Consider the following 25,483-nt stretch of genomic DNA (forward strand, 5'->3'; position numbering starts at 1 on the left):
GTAACAGAATCATCAGTGCTTGGAATACTTTACCTGACTCTGTGGTCTCTTCTCATAATCCTAAAAGCTTTAACCAAAAATTTTCTACTATTGACCTCACCCCATTCCTAAGAGGACCATAAGGGGCATGCATAAGCGCACAAACGTGCCTACCGTTCCTGTCCTATTGTTTTTCTTTTCTTCTTCATATATATATATATATATATATATATATGCTTATACCTTTATATACTATATAACCTTTCTGTATGATAGTTACATATATTGTTGTGACAAAATAAATTTTTTTAAAAAATAAAGTATATAAGTTTAAGCGCTATTGCTATTGCTAAAGTCAATGGGGCAGCCAGATTTACTTTACAACCAGGCAACTAACCTATCAACTGCAGTAATTCACTTAGCAAGTGTGGTAAGGAAAGTCATAAAATGAGGCAAAACTCACTTAACAAATGTCTCACTTAACGACAGAAATGTTGGGCTCAATTGTGGTTATAAGTTGAGGACTACCTGTATTGCCATTCTATCTCATAGAATGAATATCCTATGCATTTCCTGTTGCAAAAGCAGAGTACATATCCGTGCAACTTTTTTTTCAACCATCACATGTTATATTATGCAAACCATCCCTTCAAAAACAGGAAAAACCCAAACAAACAAACAAACCTCTCCCTCTCCCTCCAATCCCTTGTGAAGGTTCTAATCTGATGGGAGAAATAAAGCTGAAAGATGACAGCTTGTTCAACAACATAAACATCAGGAAGTGTTTTTTGGCAGGGACAAGGATCCTCAAAATTCAGCTCTCCCACATTAGTCCTCGCTGACTCTTTTACATCGCTGAGATTTATGCTTGAGTGTGTCTTGTATTCCAGAGGATGTTGCATAACTCTCTCTCCTCACCACAATTCAAATCTGCCAAAAGATGGAAACTGCCTACATCAGCCAAATGAAGAAAAATATTCTGGAGTCTCCGCAACATAAAATTGTTGTTGCCTGGAATCTGTGTGTATTGCTTGGCTCAAAAGCTCTTGGCCTCTTGTGCCTCAGACCAAAAGATTTGAATTACTGGGCCCAAGATACGCTGCATGTGGGCCTGTGGTGCATGTCCTTGACTATCCTTCCCAAGGGCAGAGCAAGCAGAAGGAGGGTTCTTTTCCCACGGGCCAGTAAGAAGAGTCATTAAATACCAGAGAAACCAGGCCCAGGAGATCTCACGTCTCCAAAGCACATCTGCTGCTTAATCCTAGGGACATTTATTGGAAAGCAACTTCGTTTTTCCTTCTTAAAGCAAAAAAATGAAAAATAAAAATCACCCAGTTCACTATTTCAAATCAGGAAATAAGTTTTTCAAACCACAAAGGAGATTTTTCTGGTCTGCACAGTGAAAAATTCGTCACTGCAGGGAGTCCTCGACTTACAACAGTTCATTTAGTGACTGTTCAAAGTTATAACGGAACTGGAAAAAGGGGCTTATGACTGTTTTTCATACTTGCAACCGTTGCAGCCTCCCCACGGTCATGTGATTGAAATTCAGACACTTGGCAACTGATTCATATTTATGACGGTTGCAGGGTCCCTGGATCACGTAATCAACTTTTGTGACCTTCTGACAAGCAAAGTCTATGGGGAAGCCAGATTCACTTAACAGCTGTGTGACTAACCTAGCAATTACAGTGGTTCACTTAACAAGTGTGGCAAGAAAGGTCATAAAACGGGGCAAAACTCACTTGAACAATTGTCTTGATTAGCAACAGAAATTTTGGGCTGAATTGTGTTCATAGGTTGAGGACTAGCAGTACTGCAGGAGCATGTTTGCTTGCAGACAACACATCTTCCTTGCCCCACCATCCTCTTGGTATATCAGCACTTGCTTGGAAAAAGTGATGCTTCCAATGGCTGTGAGTTTAGGGTTTCCAATTCTGTCTGCCCTGCAGAATGACTAAAACTATCCATGTCTTTTAGACATGAATTGGCAGATTTCAACTCACCAATGGTTCAGTTGAATGGTGTATTGAAATCTAGGTTGCAATTTCCAGAAAGTTCTTCCTTCTCCATAAAAATAAAAATGTTTGAGGGGAATATTAGTATGTTCAGGAGGTTAAGAATTTCTTCAGAATGTTACTGGTTTGGGATGTTATTGATAGAGAATAAATCGAATTTAGCCCAGCTGACGGTGTCTGGGAAGGGAGGGAGGGAGGAAGAAGCAAGGACTTCAGTGAGCTTACTTTGTCACTTGCCCAGCATACAAATAATCCTTGTTTAGCAACTGGCTAAACTGGCTTGTTTAGTGACTGTTGTAGTTATGATAGTGATGAAAAAGTAACTTTATGATCAAGCCCCACATTTATAAGCTCTGTAGGTTTGAAAACTAAACTAAAATCATAAGCAGTGTCACAATTTCACTTAGTGACTACTTCACTTAATAACCAAGTTCTCAATCCCTATTGTGGTTGTTAAACAAGGATTACCTGTATGCCTTTCTCAGAACAAATAAGTGCTTTGCAAGTGTGAATTTCCTGACATCACAGATTGTATTGCTCCAATAACTGAAAGCAATTGGGGGTTAAGATCAAATGATTATAAAATGACACTGAATGCATGGGAAAATAGAAAGATTTGTTTTGTTCTTTTGTGGATCAAACCGTAATTTGGAGGTTTTGAAATTTCAACAAGGGACTGTATTTTTACAAGCGAAGGAAGGTAGATCAATAATAACTGTTTTTGCTGTAGGATTTCTGCGGCTCTGATATTCTACAGTGGAACCCATTTCCTTGCCAAAAACTGAATTTACCACTCCTAAGTTCAAAAAAGGGCTGATTAAACCTCTCTCTCTCTCTATGTTTATGTGTGTGTTTGTGAGAGTATGTATGAAGAGGCAAAAGGGAAGGGAAGAAAACAGCCTTCAGAATGATGATGCTTCTGGCAAAACGCTGAGAAATTTTTGTTCTGTTCTCTGGATGGATTCTTTTTCATGGAGTTACAAGTGATTCCGTTGGCTTTTTTTTTTCCAGATTTTGTTATTGTGACATTCTTCTTATCTCCAAAGGATCCAGGAGCTTTGAAATGCATAATTAAAACATTGAAGCTTGTTTTGTTTTGCATTTTAAATGGCATTTTAAATTGGGAAGTCAAATCATTTCCTGCTGAGTGGCCATGAAATAATGCCCAGGCTAATAAGGCTTTTAAAAATAAACAAATATTTACTCCACAATTTGGTCTGTATGCATGTATGTGTGTGCCCAGTGTAGCTTCAGGGTACAGATACATTACTCTGCAGTTGAAAACCAGGAATCTGGCAGCACATTTTCAAACCATGACATTTTTAGTAAAAGGCAAAGGATTTTGGGAACTGTAGCTTACTTCATCGGATGCGTGCAGTGGCTAAAAGACAAAGGATTTAAAGGGGGAATGAGACACTAGAGGAGGATGGGAGGGGAAAGAAGTTTAGCTAAGCAAATGCAGGCAACTTGTGAGATAGATTAACAGCATCAATTAACAGTATCAATATATTATTGTAAGGAGTTGAAATCCCAATGTGTGTGTATTTATCACATTTATATAGTGGCCCATCTCCCAAATGTGATCCTGACTGGCAGGAACAATAGAAAGACACCATAAAAGAAACAAACTTAAAAAAATATTCATAATAAAAAATACATTATTATTTAAAAGAAAAAAACTAGGAGGGAGCATCTTTGATATTACGTACAATGTAGACACCTGACCAGTCCTCCATTTTCCTGAGATCTCCAAGTCTGTGGACACAGCCACATTTTGAGGGACATCTGGAAGGTTTGCAGGGATAGGGCCTAATTCAACTTGGGGGCAATGATGTACCACAATGTGGGTGCCACACAGTGGTGGGATTCAATTTTTTTTACTACCAGTTCTGTGGGAGTGGCTTGGTGGGCATGGCATGGCTTGGTGGGCGTGGTTTGGTGGGTGTGGCAGGGGAATATTACTGCAAAATCCCCATTTCTTCCTGATCAGCTGGGACTCGGGAGTCAGAGAATAGATAGGGGCGGGGCCAGTCAGAGGTGGTATTTATCGGTTCTCCGAACTACTCAAAATTTCCGCTACCGGTTCTCCAGAACTGGTCAGAACCTGCTGAAACCCTCCTCTGGGCCACAGCAGAAAAGACCTATCTCCAGGACCTCGCCAGATATTACTCTTAACTGATGGGACCCATAACATGCTAGACCTGATGGGAAGGGTATAAATAGGAAGAGGTGGTCTCTCAAATACTCTGGCCCGATGAAGGTCAAAAACAGCAGTTTTAATTACACCTGGAAGTGAACTGGCAACTGATGCAGCCCACGTAATGCAATATGGGCCATCCTAGGAGTATACATACGGTAATGGTATGCAAAAATGACCTTGACAATGAAGGGAAGAGATTCTGCATAGGGAACAATTAGATGAAATAAGGAGGAGGAGGTAGCCCATAGCTGAATAATAGATAAAGAAACTCAGAAGAGGATCCATCCTACTTATCAGGTGATAAAGAGACGATGAAAGATTTTCTACTTTCAAATTTGCATCATTGATGTCAGCCTCCCAAGCAGGCCAGGCAGGAAACATGACCAGATGTTTCTACTTTATTGTAAGTCTACATTAACAGAATCTTGCAAGTTTGAAAGTACAAATTTCTCACCTTCTCTTTTTACCACCTGATAAATTTGGGTGGATTGTTTCTTTGCCAATTTTTCAACTATCGGCTCCTCACTTTTATCTGATTGTCCCCTAAATAGCATATTTCCATTCATTTCTCAAGATTATCCCTCATATTATTACAGCAATTGCCAGTGTCATCACATTTTATAGCAGCTGAAGTTTTCAAGTACTCTTCAAAGGTGTAGAATGCATTGCAATAATCCACCCAGGACGTGACCAAGGTACAAGTGACCATGAGCACAGCTTCCCAATCCAGGAGCAGGAACAGGTGGTCCACAACACAAAGCTGTTAGACACAACTGCCACCTGCTACTTGAGCAGAAGTCTGAGTCCAGGAAGCCCCAGATTGTGCATCCAGATTGTCTATTGGTGGCCACACAACCCCATCCAGTACCAAAGATGACAAAGTCTCAGGAATGGAAGGCCTGTAAACCCAAAGCCTTGCCAGGGTTAGGCCGGCTAGAAAATTAAGACTTTCTAAGATGCTCAGAAATGTTTGATGTTTGTGAATTCAGCAATGCCTTGTTCAAGTGTGGTGGTGAGGTTTCCTCACCAGTGATCATGGTAACTGTTAAAAAATTATTTTATTTTATTGATCATCGTCTTTGTGGAACACATCATAAGAACAAAAACAGTGCATTTTTAAAGAGTTCTTCGGATTTCCAAAGTAGCCGACAATCCTCCTGTCTGACCCTGGGTTGAACAGAAATGCTTACTGTCCCTATCTTACAGAAGTAAAACTGAGACTGATTCACAGAAGGTGTGCCAGTAGCTATATGTGAAGAAACCCAGTTAAGTTTGCGGAGAAATAACTATAAGAATGATGCTTCCACTTCCACAAGCATCTTTGTAAAATTTCCTTCTGCACACTTTCAAGCTTCCCTAATTCAATTGTTAAATATTTAAGACATTGGTAAGTAAATGACTATTTAAGAGGACTCCTGCAATTGTTTGTTTTTGTGAGGAAAGAGTTTGCCTTGAATATGTGCTCTTGGGATACTAGATATGAACAAACAGGGATTTGATAATCCTCACATCCGCACTTGGATTGGAGAAGGACACTATCTTTCCTATTGTCCCAAAGGTGCTTTTTCAGGAGGCACCTGGACTTTCTTATTTTTTTCTTCTGAAAACATTTCACTCCTCATCCAAGAAGCTTCTTCAGCTCTGACAGAATAGGGGGGAATGGAAGGGTTTATATTCCATTTCGTTCAAAAGAAAAAAACAAGGAAGTCCAGTTACCTCCTGAAAAAGCACCTTTGGGGCAACCATGACCTGGATGACTGAGAATCTCTACAGATTATCTTTCCTACTTTACAGAACTGAGATGAATAGACTTCATGGAAAGCGTGGCAGGCACAAAAGTGTAAGCAGGTGCTGAAAAATAAAACAGAGCAGGGTTCTTTTCCACCAGCATCTTCCTGAGGTTACTTTCCATGTACTTGAAAGCCCTCCAAGGTGCAGAAGCATTCCAAAAGCAGATGTTAAGTAGATGGCTCTGTAATCTAATTGTTTACTACAGAAAAAATAATAATAGAGAGCAATTGACTGCTTAGGGTGACTTCGTAGTTCTTGATCTCAGTGGAAAAGGAGTTTGCCTTGAACACACTATCTTAGGGTATTAGACATGAAGGAACTGCAATTACATGTCTGTCATCATTTGACTCTTCCGTGTATGCTGCTCATAACTAAGCAAACTACATTCTTCCTAGCCTCCATAATCCCAGCTGTCCCTTCCCTTCTTTGGGGGAAACAAGTCACAGCTTGATTTGTGGTTGCCTACTAGTTGTTAATCTGCATCGCAAGAAATTAGGTCTGTAGGCAAACTCACGGCACCCATGGAAGCATAATACTTTTTATTTTCATTTTAGCCCATTCAAAAGACAGAAGTTGACTGGATCATGCTTCTCCCAAACCAGCTTTACCTGAACTCTGCTTGGATTCTTGACTTTTTTCTGTCTTCTTCTTCTTCTGTTCCACATTGCCATCTTAGCAGCAGGTAAGAACATGCCTAATGAGAATTTGGCAGCCAACCAGAAAAGGGTTGGTCTTCTTTTAATAATACAGTAATTTCCATTGAATAACAACACCCCATTTGATGCTCTGCTAGCAGTAAAGATGGGGGTAGATGTTTCGAGTAACCTCCTTCCTCTCTTTCCCATGCCTTCCAGCTCTAGACATCTCTCAATTATCAGGAAATATGACTGATCCAGAGGTCGCTACCTTTCAAGGGAGATTTTGAAAACTTCTCCTGCTGGTTATTGTGCCCATCTCAATAGATCAACAATCTGGATTTAATTCATGAAGCCACGGTGAAGACCAAAACTTCTCTGGCACCAGGTAGGAAAAGAACTTGCTCATGTGTGTGGTTTTTTTTTTTTTTTATAGGAACAGCTTTTCGGATACTCAAGAACCTTCAGATTCTCAGAGTTCTGAAGTACAATATTTTACCTGCTTCTCATAAAGCCAGGTTAATCCATTCATGGCAAATGGGAAATGGAAGTTTCCTAACCAAAATGAGTTGACCGCAGAAGTATACGTTAATGCAATAAACTCAGCATAGGCAACTTATCACAGATAAGCTTTTTTGCGATTAGCCACCTTTTTGATAAGCAGAGATTGTTCCACAACCTTTAATTAAATTATCTGTACAATTGATTTGATGAGGGCTCCAATCCATTTAAGGAAAGTGACACATGTATAGCTTGCTTGGTCTGGAACGGGACATATGCTAGAAGGTACATCATTGCTGTTTTAGGTATTATTTTATAGTTAGACTCCATGCTTGCAAAATGCACTTTTGATATGAATGTTTAAAGATGTGTCTCCCTCCATTTTCTGGCATAGTTATAGCTAGACCGCTCGAGAACAGAAATAGGGTGTAAAAAGCAAAATGCCTGAGATTTATGAAAAGCTTGTGAAGCACCATCACTCACCTCCCTTAAACCTGACAGTTCAGTGGAGGGTGATATGCCAAAGGAGAAGCTGAAAGTGCTCCATCAAAACTGTTGTGAATGGCTGTCAAATCTAACAATCAAAGAACAGACACGGGCTCAGCGTATCCATATTTAAAGGGGGTGGGTGTCTTTTCTTTGTCTGCTTTTAATGAAAAAAAGCTCGTTGGTATTCTCACAATGAATTCTAGATGTGATTTCTTAATTTTGTCTAATGTGAAATAAGAATTGGTCTTTTTTCTCAGAGTGTTGGGAGTGCACGCTCTTTGAGGTTTTGTAAAAAAAGAATAGAATAGAATAGAATAGAATAGAATAGAATAGAATAGAATAGAATTTTTTATTGGCCAAATGTGATTGGACACACAAGGAATTTGCCTTGGTTGGTGCATATGCTCTCAGTGTACATAAAAGAAAAGATACCTTCATCAACAATTCTAAGGTACAAAACTTAATGATAGTCATAGGGTACAAATAAGCAATCAGGAAACAATCAATATATATCGTAAGGATACAAGCAACAAAGTTACAGTCATAAAGTCATAAGTGGAAGGAGATGGGTGATGGGAACGATGAGAAGATTAATAGTAGTGCAGACTTAGTAACTAGTTTGACAGTGTTGAGGGAATTATTTGTTTAGCAAAGTGATGGCATTTGGGAAGATACTGTTCTTGTGTCTAGTTGTTCTGGTGTGCAGTACTCTGTAGAGCAGTGGTAGTCAACCTGGTCCCTACCGCCCACTAGTGGGCGTTCTAGCTTTCATGGTGGGCGGTAGGGGTTTTTTCCGATACTGAAGCACTTTCCTTTTGTTTAATTGACTTTTTAAAAAAAATTCATAGCATTATTTAAAAACATTTTCATTCAGTTTTCATAAAATTCCCCGTGACAATTTAAATTTCTGAAAATATACAATTTGTATTGCCCATGCATAAGTTTAGTTCACGTTATGTAAGTGAAACTAAATGGCGCTATAGTGCGACTGCAAACAAAAGAGCCTCATCCCAGAATAGTTCATGCATTTCCCCCCACACCACCCAGCTGTAACAGACAAGCAGAGCTGGTAGCCGGCGCCCCCCCTCCTCAAACCCAATCCACGATGCACAAGAGGCATGCGCAGACGACGATACACAACACATTACTGTGGAACCAGTGGGCGGTTAGAAAATTTTACTGCTAACAGAGATACAAAAGTGGGTGGTAGGTATAAAAAGGTTGACTACCCCTGCTGTAGAGTGTAGTTAAGGAACCATGAGTTAGAGCAGCTAATTTCCCCTCTAGCCAGAGAAGGAAATTGCAAATCCTTAGGACCTTGATGTCCATCAGTCACTTTAAAATAGGAGCTTGTCAGAGACATCTTGGGAGAGACCAGTGATCCCTAATAAAAAAGCTGGAAGTAGGCATGAAAAATTCTTCCGCATTGTAGAATTGGCATAGTATCTGTAAACAGTAAGTGCCTTGTAATCAGTGAAGCTCTTTGTGTAGCTCTCGGTGTTTGGGGCTGTGGCATGAGTGATACAAAATGTGGGGTTATTTGATTCAAGGAAATTGTGTTAGTTTGATAAATATAGTTAACTAAGGATAAATCCTCAAAGAATTGAGGCCTTTAAACTCTGGTGCTGGAGAAGACTCCTGCGAGTCCCTTGGACTGCAAGGCGAACAAACAAGTCAGTCCTAGAGGAGATCAACCCTGACTGCTCTTTAGAAGGCCAAATCCTGAAGATGAAACTGAAATACTTTCGGCCACCTAATGAGACGGAAGGACTTACTGGAGAAAAGCCTAATGCTGAGAAAGAGTGAGGGCAAAAGAAGAATGGGACGGCAGAGAATGAGGTGGCTGGATGGAGTCACTGAAGCAGTAGGCATGAGCTTAAATGGACTCCAGAAGATGGTAGAGGATAGGAAGGCCTGGAGGAATGTTGTCCATTGGGTCACGATGGGTCAGACATGACTTCGCAACTAACAACAACATGGATAAATCTGCCATGCAAACCCAGCCAGAGATTCAGAACTTCTTGCGGAAGGTAGTTTTGCCCACATATATGGAACGCTATGTTTGAAATGCTAATCTAGTAATTCATGTCACAGGGGTGTTGCTTGGTGAATGAGCTGGAGGAGTGGGGCCAAAGGTCCAAAGTCTCATGGTGACAGTCGGAACATAAATCTGTAGGTTTCTTGACTGGAAGGAATATTGGCGTCTCAGAGACTCTGGACTTGGCTCAGAGCCATAAATACCCTTAACTGTAAGATACAGCACTAAGAATGCATCCATTTTAAAAACATAACCTAAGAGTATTTTGATATATTTGTCTAGGGCTGGAGGAGTTAGCAACTGTGCAAGGGAAGCACAGCTACTTTTGGGGTATCACGAAGAAGAATCAGGACTCAAACGTATGAAAACAATGTCAGTTTGGGGCTATGCCACACTCTCCCTTCTCAAAAGGATCTGTCTGAAGCCAAGTTCATGCCTTGTTTATGCCCCAGAGCCAATTTAAATTTCTCCTGGGAAGGGTCTGGGATTTGTGCTTGCAAAATATCAGGACTGTCTGTTGCACTATATGCAACATATAATTACAGCTGGAAAGGCCTCAATAGCAGGGAAACATTCCAAACCCATAATTTTTCAAGATCCTTCTTTGCCCAAACCATCTTCAGTTTGTCAACAACCCTGGCAAAATTGTCTCCAGCTTGGATGCAGCTGTCTTGCCAAAGCTGTATTATGTGCTAAGGGGACCAATTACAGGCAAGAGGTGGGGTGGGGTGGGGTAGGGTGGGGAAAATCCTTCAGGCTGGCTAGCTCAGGCTGGGTAAATTATTTTATGGAATATTTTAGCCCAGGGTTTCTTAACTTTGATAACTTTAAAATTTGTAGGTTTCAAATCCCATCATGGCTGGGGAATTCTGGGAAGTATCTCAACTTTGAGAATGTGTCTCAAAGTTGATAAGGCTGAGAAACAGTGTTCCAGTCTGCCTCTAGCTTCTGTGCAACCTTTTCTTTGTTCAAAACCGGAATCCCCTGGGAAAGGAAAGAACAAGTCCCCTATTTTAACCATCTGTTGCCTTCAAAATGTGCTGAAGTAATTACATGGAAGTTTGCTGATTGAAGAGCTGTGCATCACAAGAACACTGGATTGGGGGAATCTAAGCTAAGGCTAAAAAAGAGGTGTATATTTTTCAGACTGAGGTACAACCTTGGCTTTTGAATAGTGTGCTATTGCTCATACTCCAAAAAAATACTGGTCGAGGTCAGGACAAGGGCTTACTTCTGATTTCATTTCATTTACCCTTTAAATGAGTAAAATTAGAGAGTTTAATACTGTTTTCTGTTTCATTGTGTTTTTTTTATTGTTACCTCAGGGGGAGTGGGGGGAGGCATATGTCAAGTTACATAAAAGACTTAAATGCACCCAATCTTCAGCTAGACTTAAATACACCTAATATTCAGGTAATTTTGTATAGAGGGGTCTTTGGTGCTCTTTGAACTTGGTTGTTTTCTTGGAGATGTTTTATTACCCAAATTAGGTAACATCATTAGGACATCTTGTTGTACAGTCAAATGAACTGCTAATCATTTAAGAGGAAAAAATAAAGAAGTATATGTGAAAAATAGTTTTGAAGGCCAATTACTCATTATCTGAATATTTTGCTTTAATTATCAATCTAATTAACTAATAATTAGCAATTATCACAGGTCCCTTCCCCTCCCATTTTTCTCTGTAGGTTGTACATGCTAAACATTTTACATTCTCTTAACTGTTCTTTTCAGTGTCTTTCTCAGTTGGTAGCTGTTTTTCTCTGATTTGCTAGGTATCTTGTTCAAAAGGCTGGCAACTCACCGTACAAGAGTAACATGTATAATATTTTATACCAGTTTGTAAAAGATGGTAGAGGTTAAGTGACACAAGTGGCTCACAAGTCAAGGCAATGAATGCACACTTCTTTTCTATAGTTAAAAGCTGGCTTCCTCGAATCTGCGTTTTGACAGGTAAAGATCAGAATTGAATAGGCAATGATTTTCCCTGTGACCCTCTATAGCAGGGGTCTCCAACCTTGGTCCCTTTAAGACTTGTGGACTTCAACTCCCAGAGTTCCTCAGCCAGTGCTGGCTGAGGGACTCTGGGAGTTGAAGTCCACAAGTCTTAAAGGGACCAAGGTTGGAGACCCCTGCTCTATAGAAGGAAAATTTCTATCTGAAGAAGCAATCTAGAAAAAGTATTGACGTTTTTGAACTTTGTGATGGAGAAGACTCCTGAGAATACCATGGATAGCCAAGAAAACAAAACCAATCGATCCTCGAATAAATCAAATAGACTCATCACTTGAAGATGATCATACTTGGACCCATTATGTGAAGACCTAGGTCATTGTGGACGGCTCTGGTGTTGGGAAAGAGAAAGAAAAGAGAAGAAGGGGATGACTAGCAGTCAGATGGACAGAATCAATTACAGCAGCAGCGAGTGCACAAGGTTGAAGGCAGATCATCCTGGAGAAAATCTATCTACCGGTCGTCCTCGACTTACAACCACAACTGAGTCCAGAATTTCTGTTGCTAAGTGAAACATTAGTTGTGAGTTTGCTCCCATTTTATAATCTTTCTTGCCACAAGTTGTTCAGTGAATCACAGTCGGTGTTAAATTAGTCAAACTGTTGTTAACTGAATCTGGCGTCCCCATTGACTTTGCTTGTCAGAATGCCGCAAAAAGGATCACGTGACCCTGGGACACTGCAACCGTCATAAATATGAGTCAATTGTCAAGCGTATGCATTTTGATCACATGATGCTACAATGGCCATAAGTGTGAAAAGTGGTCATAAGTCACCTTTTTCAGTGCCGTTGTAACTTTGAACGGTCACTAAATGAACTGTTGTTAAGTCAAGTACAATCTGTATATCAGTGGTGGGATTCAAGTAATTTAACAACCGGTTCTCTGCCCTAATGATTTCTTCCAACAACCAGTGCACCAAACTGCTCAGAAAATTAACAACCGGTTCTCCCGAAGTGGTGCGAACTGGCTGAATCCCACCACTGCTGTATATGGTTGGTAGGAGTCAGCAATGGCTCGATGGTACATGATCAATCAGTCAAACCTTGATTTGTACAAATCTCAGAGCTCTTGTTCTAGATCAGGGGGGTCAGACTTAAGGCCCATGGGCCAAATCCGATCCATGGGGTGCTTAGATCTGGCCCGCAGGCCCACCCTAGAAACAGCAAAGTATTGGCTCACGGGGCCTCTACCATGCAATGGAGCTTGGGAGGACCACACATGGTTCTCCCGGGATATATTTTCAGGCGCAATGGCCTTCTGCAACCCCCTGCCAGTGAAAACAGGCCTCCCAAAACTCCATTTTTGCTGGCAGAGGGCTGCATGAGGCCATCATGGCAAAAAATGGAGCCACTATGAGTGACATCAAGCTGACCATGCCCCCACAGGCCCCCAAGGTCAAACACAACCCTGATGCAGCCCTCAGTGAAATTGAGTTTGACACCCCTGTTCTAGATGTTAGCAACACAGGTCAGTAGTCTCCATCCAGCAATGCTCACATGCCAGGAAGTCAAAAAATAGGGGGAACTGGGGTTGTTTGACAGGCCAGGTTGCAAGGCCATTGGCAGTAGGTTTTGGGTGAATTAGTCTACGCTTTCTAAAATGTTCTTTTAAAAAATGTATGGGTTTTTTGTTCTCTGTTAATATGCAAAGAGCATAATGTTTTGGTGTTGTTGTTTTTTTAGTTTCAGAAGAAAATCTATACAAGGTGTTTTTTTTTCCCCTCTCAGTTGCAAACAAAAATATATTGCATACACTTCTATTGGAAAATCGCACCGCACACATTTGAGAAAGAAAAATATAGGAGAATAATTGAATTTTGTTTATTTACTCGATTCAGGAAGTGCAAAATTAAGTCAGTTCGTATTTTCAGCACATACTAAACAAATAACTATTTTTTCTCCTAACTAAGATTAGTGCTTCTAACTCTTTGCCCTGGGCACTGCCACAATTTTTGGTTCTGTCATACAGCTGAGCTGAAATGTTTTTCCTTATTTTGTCACTTTACAGCAGCCTGCAGAGAAAAGGCAGAGAGAATTGTTTTCATTCTGATTGGCTTTAAGGCAATGCCAGGTGACGTCATCAAAGCAATGTCTTCTGCTTTCAGGGACAAGAACATCTATCGGTCCCTCCCAGTATAGCCATTGGCTAAGAATTGTAATTTCCCCAAATCTAACGAATGGGGTTCATAGCAACCTCCAAAATGCAGCATCCAGCATTATGCAGCAGCCAGTGAAAATTTCACAACGTTCTGGGTGTTGTGCAATTCTGGCCTTCATCCATCATTTCCAATTGGCTTGTGGAAGTAGGCTAATGGACAAAAAGGGAACAGGAAGAGTCTCCAGCTGTAGGGGGCGAATATAGGGTGGATGTTCACTGGCCCCAGTTGCAATAATATTGCAAAATCACCCTCAGAAATGAAGCATTGGCATGACTGACATTCTTATTGAAACAGACTATAGGGGAGGTACCTAATACTCTTTCATTGAAACAAATATTTCCTTGTCTTTCAAGAAGAAAGCAGGTCACAGTGCATGCTACGTTACATGTTTTCATCCTGGCATACTAGTGTATGGGAATTATGCACACACACACATACATACAGACACAGAATTCAGCCAAAAGATCCAAATTGCCCCTCTATTGAAGAGAATGAACTATCCATTTTTAGTGGTGGATATTAATGGGAACGAAGAGATGCAGTGGCTCAGTGGCTAAGACGCTGCTTGTCGATCGAAAGGTCAGCAGTTCAGCGGTTCGAATCCCTAGTGCCACGTAACGGGGTGAGCTCCCGTTACTTGTCCTAGCTTCTGCCAACCTAGCAGTTCGAACGTATGTACAAAAAAGACGCAAGTAGGAAAATAGGGGCCACCTTTGGTCGTAAGGTAACAGCGTTCTGTGCGCCTTTGGCATTGAGTCATACTGGCGACATGACCATGGAGACGTCTTCGGACAGCGCTGGCTCTTCGGCTTTGAAACAGAGATGAGCACCGCCCCCTAGAGTCGGAAACGATTAGCACATATGTGCGAGGGGAACCTTTACCTTTACCTTTATTAATGGCCAGCTTCGTAAACTTTCATTTATTTTCCTGGACAAAAAGGAATAGCTGGGTATAACCTGCACTTTGCTTGTCAACTAAATTGCCATCTAGTTTTGAGGATAAACTCTTTCATTGATACTACTACTGTCAATCCACTCTGAAGTGGTGTAGGGTTTCCTGCCTAAGCAGGGGATTGGACTAGAAGACCTCCAAGGTCCCTTCCAACTCTGTTATTCTATTCTATTCTATTCTATTCTATTCTATTCTATTCTATTCTATTCTATTCTATTCTAACTTCTCAAAAGAGACACCATCTTGGTTTTTTTTTAATCTTAAAGTAAAATTATGGTGATCAGAATCTCCCCTTGATAGTTCTCTCAACAAGTTGCATCTAGACAAGCTACACCTTGTCTATGATTGTTAGGTATGAACCTGAGGGGAAAAAGGGAAGGAGGAAGGGAGATGGAGTGGGAGGGGGAGAGGGAGAGAGAGATCCTGATAATTCACTGATAATGGTTGACTGCTTGAAAATGTGAGAGCCATGGGCTTTATGATCTGTCAAACGTAACTAGGCAACTCTGATGTTATGGGTTATTCGGAAAAGCCAATGAACTGAAAGAATATGTAGATATGTGAAACTCTTACAAGCCATTAGAACTGCAACTCAGCAGTCCCTCCAAGCCCCACTGGTTTCCCCAGTTGAAATGTTCTTGCTACCTTGAAATATCCTGAATGACTCCCAGGGCATTTTAATTAAATGTATTCCTTTCAGGGGTGCAAAAGAAAAGAAGGATTGTGTATGCCAAACAATGTGAAGAACAGCCTTGTTGAGCAAAGCAGCTTCACAATGGGCTTTCAGGAGAGGTAGTAGGGAAGCAACCTCAAGTTTTGGAGAAAGCTGGACAAGAATATGTATGTTAGTTGGAGGTTTTGTACACAAAAAGGTGCCAGCAAGAAAGCTGTCCAATCTAAATACAGAACTCAGCATTGCAAATAGAATCCATTCTTTCCAAGTAGGAATACATTCTTTCTTTTTTAAAACAAGGGATGGGCAACTCCTAACCTACATGCTATGTTCCCAGGACCTGGAAGTTTTTCAAGATCAAACAACCAAGTCTTCACAGCAATTGACAATGTTCAATAGAGGGATGTGTTGGCCATTTTAAGCATTAAAGAAATCTTTCAAACAGATATGATAACCCTTTATCTCAGGGCTGTCAAACTCAATTTCATTGAAGGCCACATCAGGGTTGTATTTGACCTTGGGGGGCCAGGGTGGGCGTGGCCAGATTGATGTTACTTGTGTCAGGGGTGCCTGTGGTGGCCTGAGTGCTCTGCCAGCGAAAATGGACTCCTGAGCTCCGTTTTAGTTATTTATTTATTTATTGTTTTGATTTATATACCACCCTTCTCCCACAGGGTGGTATATAAATTTTCAGTTTTCAGCTGGGATGGCCTCCTGCAACCCTCGCGGCCTTCCCAAGCTCCATTTTTGCTGGCCGAGGGTTGCAGGAGGTGTCCCAGCCAAAAACAGAGATTGGAGCCCGTTTTCTCTGGCTAAGGCACCACGGGCCGATCCTTCACTCTTTCCAGGGCAGATCTGCGGGCCAGATCTAAACATCCCAAAGGTCAGATCTGGTCCCCTGGCCTTGTGTTTGACACCCCTGTTCTACCTGTTTTAATCTATTTTGCTTTAAATCATCATTGTAGTCCCTGTAGCCTTCAAAGGATGGGTGGGTGGGTGATAGAACATGTGCTGCCAAACCCCATTCTGGATAATAATTTTTTCTCAAGTGGCTGCAAAGTTTATGTTTTGCGCATATTGCCCTGCCCAACCAAATGTGAAAGAGGCATGTATGGCTCAATAAGATTCCCAGCAGCCTATTGCCCCCTTTTATGAACACAAAGTCAGAATAAATGACAAGGAGAGAATATCAAAGTTGCAGAACTGTAATGGTGACCATTTTTCTGGAGAAGAAATTGAATGACCTGGGAAGTTAGTTTTAAAAATGTGACCTTGTATATTATGCTTCAGTGTGAAACACATTTGGGGATTCCTTTGCTGCTGCTCTTGTAATCTGTGCAATCTGTGAGACTCATATCTGCCATCTTTCATCACTGTTAATTGAGCAATCTGAACCAGGACAATAGGCAGAGAGATTTCCCTCCCTCACCAACAACCCACTGAAAGTCCCTTCCTTTCTGCTCTGTTAAGAGTAAAGGAGCAGCAACCACAAAGATAAACACCGTGGAGGGATGAGGATAGACGTTCTCCTTTATTCATTAGATTTATATCCTGCCTTTCTTCCCTGAGATCAAGGCAATAGACTTCATACACATCACTCCTACCAATTTATTCTCTCCACAACAATTGTTAAGGTAGGATGGAGTGATTGGTCTAAAATCACTTTCATGGCTGACAGTGAACTTGATGTTGGGTCTTTCCAGTCCTTGTCTAATAATTGTGATCTTGGGATGCAGGCAGTTTGTCTCCGTAGAAAAAGCCATGATGGCACAGTGGTTAAAATGCAGTACTGCAAGCTTGTTCTGCTGACTGCCAGTAGTTCAATTCTCACCAGGCTCAAAGTTGACTCAGCCTTCCATCTTTCCGAGGTGGGTAAAATGATTGTTGGGGACAACATGCTGACTCTGTAAACTGCTCAGAGAAGGCTGTAAAGCACTATGAAGTGGTATATAAGTCTAAGTGCTATAGCTGTTGCTACAGAATATGTGGAATTCTCAGCCTTCCACTTAGCAACATATGCTGAAAAGACGGATGCATTTTAGCTAAGAGACAAAGTACTCTCTAGATGTTTTAAACTACAGCTCTTGTTGACCCCATTCAGCCCGGCCAATGATGCAATGATGGGAGTCACAGTCCCTGGAATTTGGCTTTGGGTGTGACCTATGGGGTCTCTTCCTTGCAATATTTCCAGTTCACCAGTTTCTGAGAACACATTGAGAGCAATGGGGAGAGAAATGAAGGAAACCTGAATGGCAGATTTTGCGTGTATGTGGGCTGAGAGCAGCTCTTTATATTTTCTGGCAAGTGAAACCAACCAAACTTGTACTCCAAGAAGCTCTGCAGGAAGGAGGGGTTTGTACCTTGGGGCATCCGCCTTCGTGTCCCCATGAACATATTAAAATTCCTCTGAAATAATGGCATTCAGGTTTTCTGGCTGCAGTGTTCCTTGGATTTGAATGTGCAGTTGAAACATTTCCGGCCCATTGTAATGACATGATGCAATTGTCCAGGAGTGTTTTACCTTCCAACGTTATGAATCCCTGAGTGCCTAAGCAAATTCTTCCCCTAGGCAAGAACCCAGTTTCAAGGAATGAAATAAGCCTATTATGCATAATGTGATCTGTGCCTTCTTCTTTGGCAGATTGTGGCAGATTGAGTGGACAATACATGCCTAATACGGACACTTTTCCAAACAATCCCCCCCTTACATAATCACTTGTTTTTACACACTTTTCACATGTTTCTGCACTTTATTCAAAGTTAAGAAACTATTTTTGAAGAGCCTATAACCTCAGAGATGAGCCAATTTGACTTTGCAAACTAGAGCAAGTGTGGTTTTGAAGATCGTACGTTGAACGAGGTCCAGAGATAGCCAGGTTCACAACTTCCCTCAGCTTCGTTCTAACCCTACAGGGTTGTGCTAGTGAATAGAAAATGGGAAAGAGAACACTTTGCTTCCATGTGATGGTCATGGAAGAAAAGCAGAATATATAGTATAACACACTCTTACTCTGAAAGTGCAAATGGATAACTTCATGTCCAACACGAGCCAAATTAAATTTTCTCCATCCCTAATTCAGATATGAATTTTTGAATATACTCTATACAAAAGCAATAGCACTTAGACTTATATACCACTTCATAGTGCTTTCCAGCACTCTCTAAGCGGTTTACAAAGTCAGCATATTCCCCACAACAATCTGGGTCCTCATTTTACTGACCTTGAAAGGATGGCAGGCTGAGTTAACCTTGAGCTGGTCAGGATCGAACTCCTCGCAGTGGGCAGAGTTAGCCTGCAATACTGAATTCTAACCACTGTGCCACCATGGGTCACTCATATGACCATCCTTCATATGACCAAAATAGATTTAAATTAAAATTTAGGAAATTGTGGTGATAATGTAGATTTTCAACATTGTGATGGGACTCAATAGTTGTCTGCAAGGGTACTTGTAAAACCAGATTTCTTTTATCCACAGGAGTCAGTCTATATAACATCCTATCAAATTCTATTATCCTTCAATTATAGACAAAATCCTTTCTACCTCCATGTTTTTTTTTAGCCATGGATAATATCCTTTCCAACACCATAACTGAGTTGTTAAACACTATTATTTCTTTCCTTAAACAAGCTTTATCAAATAGAGGCTACCCAGTATGGTACAGTGATATTCCTCCTGGTTTGGGGTTTTTGTAAAATATTGCAAGTACAGCAGACTAGACTAGTGAATTTGATGCTATGCAGTAATGTTGATACTGAGCATGCTCATTTGTGTCTTCATTCATTCATGGAATTTATATACTTTGTATAAGAGCAACACAGTACCCTTAAGAGACAAATCATATGACATAAAAATATACAAATGTGAATCCCACTGCAGTCTGAAATGGCACAACCCAGAAACAATTAATTCAACATCAGATTAGAATTGATAGATTATGTGCCTTCAAAATGTTGACTCTTAGTGAGCACATCAATAGTTTTCTCCAGAAGGGCCTGTCCTCAACCTGATCTTTCCTGACTGCTATAATGGAGTCTACCTTGTTGCTGGTTATTCTTTTCTTCTCTTTCTTGCCATCTTTCCCAGCATTATAGCTTCTCCAGAGAGTTAGCTCTTCCTACATCATCTCTTAATAGATGACCACACTCTGAGAATAATGCAGAAGCTATAAAAATACTCAAATTTAATACTGCAAGTCATCTGCAAGCCCAAAGGCATATAAATCCCCATTTATCTGTAATTGGTCTCTATCCGTGACAGTGACAAGAGCCGCCTCTGCAGAAAATACAGTAGCTGTTGCGTTGTGAAGATGGAGAGAGAAAGAGAGAGACAGAGAGAGAGGGAGAGATTGGGGGTTACTGCCCCAAAACATGTGAAGGTTTGGTCTTGTGCAAATTCATGTGTGTTTCCATAACATAGCCAGTTTGTATACGTGCAGTGTACAAATCACTTGTCTCTTGTGTCTATGTACAAAATCTGCTGCCAAATTTACAGTGTTTCATCAGAGATCTTAATGTTGCCTTATTTTGGGAGACCCAGCAAAACATTGAATTTGGAGTGAGGCAATAGCAAGGGCTATTAATGCCAACAATCTGTGATCAAGGCACTCCTCCCTCTAAATTATATTTTTCCTCTCGCCTATTTAGCGGAAGGCCAACAAATCCAGTCAGGTTGCTCTTCTCCAAGCATATTTTGCAATCTCTCTCCTCCATGGAGGAAGCCGCTGGCAATGAAAGCAATGAGTTTTCCAGTCCAGGCTGTTTGTCACTGAACAAGATTCCTCCTGCATAGAAACATGCAGAACTTTACATTTAAATTAAAGTCAGGGAAAGATATTTAATCAGAGGTTATATAGCAGCATTCTATGGTTTCTGGAATAGCTTGGCACTCTGTTGTTACAACTGCTCCCAGAATACCTGGCCAACACAAGTGCGATAAGTGCCTATCCCTTGCCCACTTCCAGTCTTGGTTTATTTATATAGTTTTTATTTATTTTATTTTTATTTATTTAGTAATTAATTGGCTGACCATCTCGCCACAAGGCAACTCTGGCTGGCTTACAAGATTAGAGCCTCATTGGACAAAAATCTTAAAATAACAAGGAAGACTATTAATTTGGAAAACTGGACTGCCTGCCAACATTTGCATACACTATCATTACTAGAAAATAAAAGGGCTTTGCATATTCATGGGTTTTTTTTCTTAAAGACATCCCACATACGAACAAAGTCTCCCTGAAGTGGACTCCTCTGTGCTAATCTGACCTCACAAGGGGCTTTAACAGCCCTGCATTATAGTCCTGCATCAGCTATAAATATATCTGCATCAGCTATAAATCCTCCTGGATGAATGTCTATGGGGATTCTCAGTCATCCAGGTCATGGTAGTCCCAAAAGGTGCTTTTTGAAGAGGCAATTGGACTTTCTTTCTTTCACTTCTCATTCAGAATTGATGAAGCTTCTTGGATGAGAAGTGAAATGTCTTCAAGGAAATACAAAGAAAGTCCGGTTGCCTCTTCAAAAAGCACCTCTGGAACTCCTGGATGCATGAAAATACAACCAGTAGAATGAAATCAGTGCACAATTTACTGAAGATGCACACAGTGATCAAATGATTGAAATGTTTAAAGCTTTAAAATGTTTAAAGCTCTTTTAGAAAGAGTTTCTACTTCAATAAAAACATGGCTGTTTAAGGGGACTGGATAGTTGCAAGCTACAGTTTCCCAAAAATAGTGTGCTTTGGCAAACAAGAAGCTTGTAAATAGATAGAATTCACCACTAATGTTGCTGGAAATATACTATGTTTGAATTATTGAACAGAATATTTGTAAGGAGTACAGAAAAGCAGACAAAAATACATACTTTTTCTTATGAAAGCGATCATGTAACTAACCTACATCTGCCACTGTAACTCTACTTTTCCCTCTGCTCAAGCACTTGTTTATTTGGTAGGTTTATACTCCATCTTTTCTCAGAGAGCTTAAGGCAAGGTACATAACATTCTATCACCTCTTCCCCAACATACACAAATTATCCTGTGAAGTTATGAAATAGTAACAGCTCAGAATCATTCTGTGTCAGTCTTAGCCCAAGAACATAGAACAATCCAACCAGTGTTCAGGTTTTTTATTTGCTTACACACAATAGACAGAATCTTGCCAGACTAAATGATAATTATTCTCACCTTAATGGATATACCCTGAGAGATTCTAGGGAGTGGGTATCCTAACTCTTTCTCAGTCTCCTATCCAGCTCCAGGCTCTCCTGCCTTCTGTCTTCCCCCCACCCCCATGGCAAATTGCTGGTTGACTGTAGTCCATCACGCCATTTCCCGCTTTGTGGTACTATCTCTCACATCCAGTTACATGGTTGAGAGTAGAGCTGATTCTTCACAGTCCTAATTAATCACCTTAATCTCACTGGACACTAATTTAAAATGGCAATTTTCAAACATTTATGAATATTTACAGTTATTCCTAATTATTCATTGATCTTTTGGAACAAGAACTTGCCCTTAGGAACACAGATGGCTGATAGAAGTGAGGAACATCAACATTTGAAAGGATTCCAAAACCTTCATTAAGTTCTGGGTTCATTAAGTGATAGTGAAGGGACAATCAGGAGCTATTGAGCAACATAGGAATTTGTAAAGTTGCTTCTGACATCTCTCAGTTTGGCATCATTGCCTCGGTTGTCTCCCTTTACATTTCACTCTTTCCCTACCCAAAGAGCTTGGGCAAACTCCAGGAAGACATTCCGTAGCCTCACGATCCCCGCTGGGTAAAATACCACATGGTGAGCTCCAGAAGTGCAGGGAGCTAGGGGAATGAACCTCACCTCATCCAGCTTGCAGAAACTTGCTTCCTCCCATGTTAAGATTCCTGCCAAACAGTTAATGACATGAATCCTGCTTTGCCTCATAACCATGTCCATTTTGATAATTGCCAGATTGCAGAGTTCTTTAAAAGGCATATTTTAAGGCTGGTTGTGGAATGAGTGATGGGAAATATTGCTCTTATTAAATTGCTCAATGAACCATCCCAAATATGCATAGTGTGTCTAATGTCAGGAGTATTGTGGCTGTGGCTTGTAGACTCTGCACTGAGCAGTGGGTGGGATCAGATAATTCCCATGGAGCCTCTCAACTAAAAAAGAACTCTAATTCCTAATACCCATTCTCTTAATATATTGCAGCAATTTCTGCATTCATCTCATAGTGGGTGTCCACAAGATAGGGACAAAATAAGAATTATATTTGAGGAAAGACTAAGAGTATGTGATAAATTCCTATTTAGGGGAGTCATGGACTCTAATCAGTAATGGGTTTCACTTACCTTCGTTACTGGTTCGGAACTGTGAGCACACGTGTACATGTTCTTGCATCGCTTGTGCGTGGCGCTTCTGCGCATGCGCAGAGCATCCATGATGACATCCAGGCAGATGGGTGAAGCCTTCCGCCACCACCGCTACCAGTTCTCCCAAACCAGGGCGAACCGGTAGAAACCCACCACTGACTCTAATACATTCAAAGAATCTCTGTAAAGCAAGTTTGGCTACTGGGTTCCTTGGATTTCAATTTCATTCATAGACTTCTGGGTTTCCATCATCCTCTCTCTGCATCCATAGAGGCCTCCTGAGCCAATAGGATCTGATGAGGGACATGATTTGAACCAGTAATTTTATCATTCATTCTCATAACAATTGCACCACCCCAGTTTGCAAAATTCTCATTGTGAAACCTGACTTTAGATGTGGTTGGATTTGCAATTTCATTTAATAAATAAATCTAATATAGCAGGTGTTTTTAGCAAGGTATTCTTTATCTTCAACAAAACCAAAGCCATGGTAAATACTTCCATGCTGTTGCCATGAATACTAGATGGGCATCTCTATGTAGTTACCAGGATAGAAATCTAACCTGAATTAATTTAAGCATTTTAATGAGATTTTACATCTGGAAAAATGTTCAATCACATATCCACATATGCAAACTAGAAGCATACAGTTCCGCTTTGGCAGGTTGGCTCAAACCAAAACATTAAATTCAACATCCACCAAACATGGAAATATACATTTTATACTGAGCCATTTTAGCCATGATAATGTGTTGTGCTCTAAATTCTAGCAATTATTTCTAAGTCTCCATTGATACATCTGAATCATGTCAGAGTTGTATGCATGCTATGCAAAGAAATGTTCTTGCTTATGGTGGCATGTTCCCTCATAAGAATGTTAATATCTTCTTGCTTACTTATTTCTTTGACTTTGGAGACAGAGAAGTATCCATCCTATGTAACATAAAAAGACAGTCTGGCTATACAGTCTTTTGTCATCCCTATTTGGGAACCAAAATGCCTTAACTTGCATGGCCACCATTGCATTTTCACTCCAAACATGTTTCCTGATGAAAAACCATTGCTTCCCACTGAAGGAATGACTCAAAGGCTTGGCTGCAGTTGAGGGAATTTCCAAACTAGATACACTGGCAGCCAGCTTTAAGGTAAAAGCTTGTGATCTGACTCCCCTCCCCCTGCCATGCTTGAGTCAACACCAGTGAGCGGTGCATAATAGCATCCCAAGGCTAAAGAGTAAGTGGAGAAATGCAAACAACATTACTCAGCCCCCAGCTATGCTGGAAACGTGTTGCTGGATTGGCCCTGGTGCTCACACTTTTCACCTTCCTTCCTGAAGGCTTCATTGGCTCTGCTCCCACCAGGTGCCTCTGCTGTTACCAGCTATACCTACAACCTGCTATAGCTGTCTTCCATTTTTATTACTGCAAAGAAACATTTGAGGATAGATAGATAGATAGATAGATAGATAGATAGATAGATAGATAGATAGATAGATAGATAGATAGATAGATAGATAGATAGGCAGGCAGGCAGGCAGGCAGACAGACAGACAGACAGACAGATGTAAAGGTTCCCCCGCATATGCGTGCTAGTCATTTTCGGCTCTAGGGGGCGATGCTCATCTCCGTTTCTAAGCTGAAGAGCCAGCACTGTCCGAAGATGTCTACGTGGTCATGTGGCTGGCATGACTACATGCTGAAGGCGCAAGGAGCACTGTTACCTTCCCACCAAAGTGGTCCCTATTTTTCTACTTGCATTTTTTACGTACTTTCCAACTGCTAGGTTGGCAGAAGCTGAGACAAGTAACAGGCACTCACTCCGTCACGCTACGCTAGGGATTCAAACCGCTGAACTGCTAACCTTCTGATTGACAAGCTCAGCATCTTAGCCACTGAGCCATCACGTCATAGATAGATGATAGATAGATAGATAGATAGATAGATAGATAGATAGATAGATAGATAGATAGATAGATAGATAGATAGATATAGGCAGGCAGGCAGACAGGCAGGCAAATAGAAATATATCATTTAAAAAAATGTATGTATCTGTATATCTATTGGAAATGGTTGCGTACACCCTGGTTGGAAGAAATCCTGGGGAAATCATAGAATCATGGGCTTTATATAAATCAAGCAATCATTTTAAGATTTCATACAGCCAGGGGTGGGCTGCTGGGGGTTCGCAGGGGTTTGGGAGAACCTCTAGCTACAATTCTGTGCAGTTCGGAGAACCCCCAAATCCCACTCCTGACTGGCCCCGCCCCGCCCACCCTACCCTGCCCCTCCCAGGAGTCCCCACACGTCCTGTTTTGGATGCAGGTAAGTGCAGGGTGCGTGCAGAGCCTCAAGGACAGTGAAAAACAGGCCTACCAAAAGTTCAGGAAGGCTGGAAACTGATCCATTTCGGGCCTCTAGAGGACCTGGGGACACTTTCACCCTCCCGGAGGCTCAAGAAAAGCCTCCAAAGTCCTGGAAGGGCAAAAACACCCCACATGGTACAGGAGGCTAACTAGGCCACGCCCACCATGGCTACGCCCACCCAGCAACCGGGAAGAGAACACCTTGCTAAAATTTTTGAAGCCCACCCCTGGATATGACTTATTGTTTACTGGGATCTGCAAGTCTCAATGGATCACCATCTAAACATTAGCAAGCAGTGCTATATAGGCATTTAATA

The 25,483-nt window shown here is 41.1% G+C and overlaps 1 protein-coding gene across 3 annotated transcripts in view; it reads left to right on the forward strand.

Moving 5' to 3' along the window:
• The first annotated feature begins 6,491 nt into the window (after positions 1 to 6,491).
• The window catches only part of FRMD6 (FERM domain containing 6), a 174,104-nt gene continuing 155,112 nt past the window's right edge, over positions 6,492 to 25,483 (forward strand). For 2 of the 3 annotated variants that reach the window (XM_058163057.1, XM_058163058.1), the window contains exon 1: positions 6,772 to 7,011. The gene's annotated coding sequence lies outside the window, so the exon portion shown is untranslated. Of the gene's footprint in view, positions 6,671 to 6,771; positions 7,012 to 25,483 lie in introns of those variants that run through there. The other variant, XM_058163060.1, reaches the window with a different exon arrangement.

This window comes from Ahaetulla prasina, chromosome 1 (assembly GCF_028640845.1).
Source record: "Ahaetulla prasina isolate Xishuangbanna chromosome 1, ASM2864084v1, whole genome shotgun sequence".
Classification (NCBI taxonomy): Eukaryota; Metazoa; Chordata; class Lepidosauria; order Squamata; family Colubridae; genus Ahaetulla; species Ahaetulla prasina.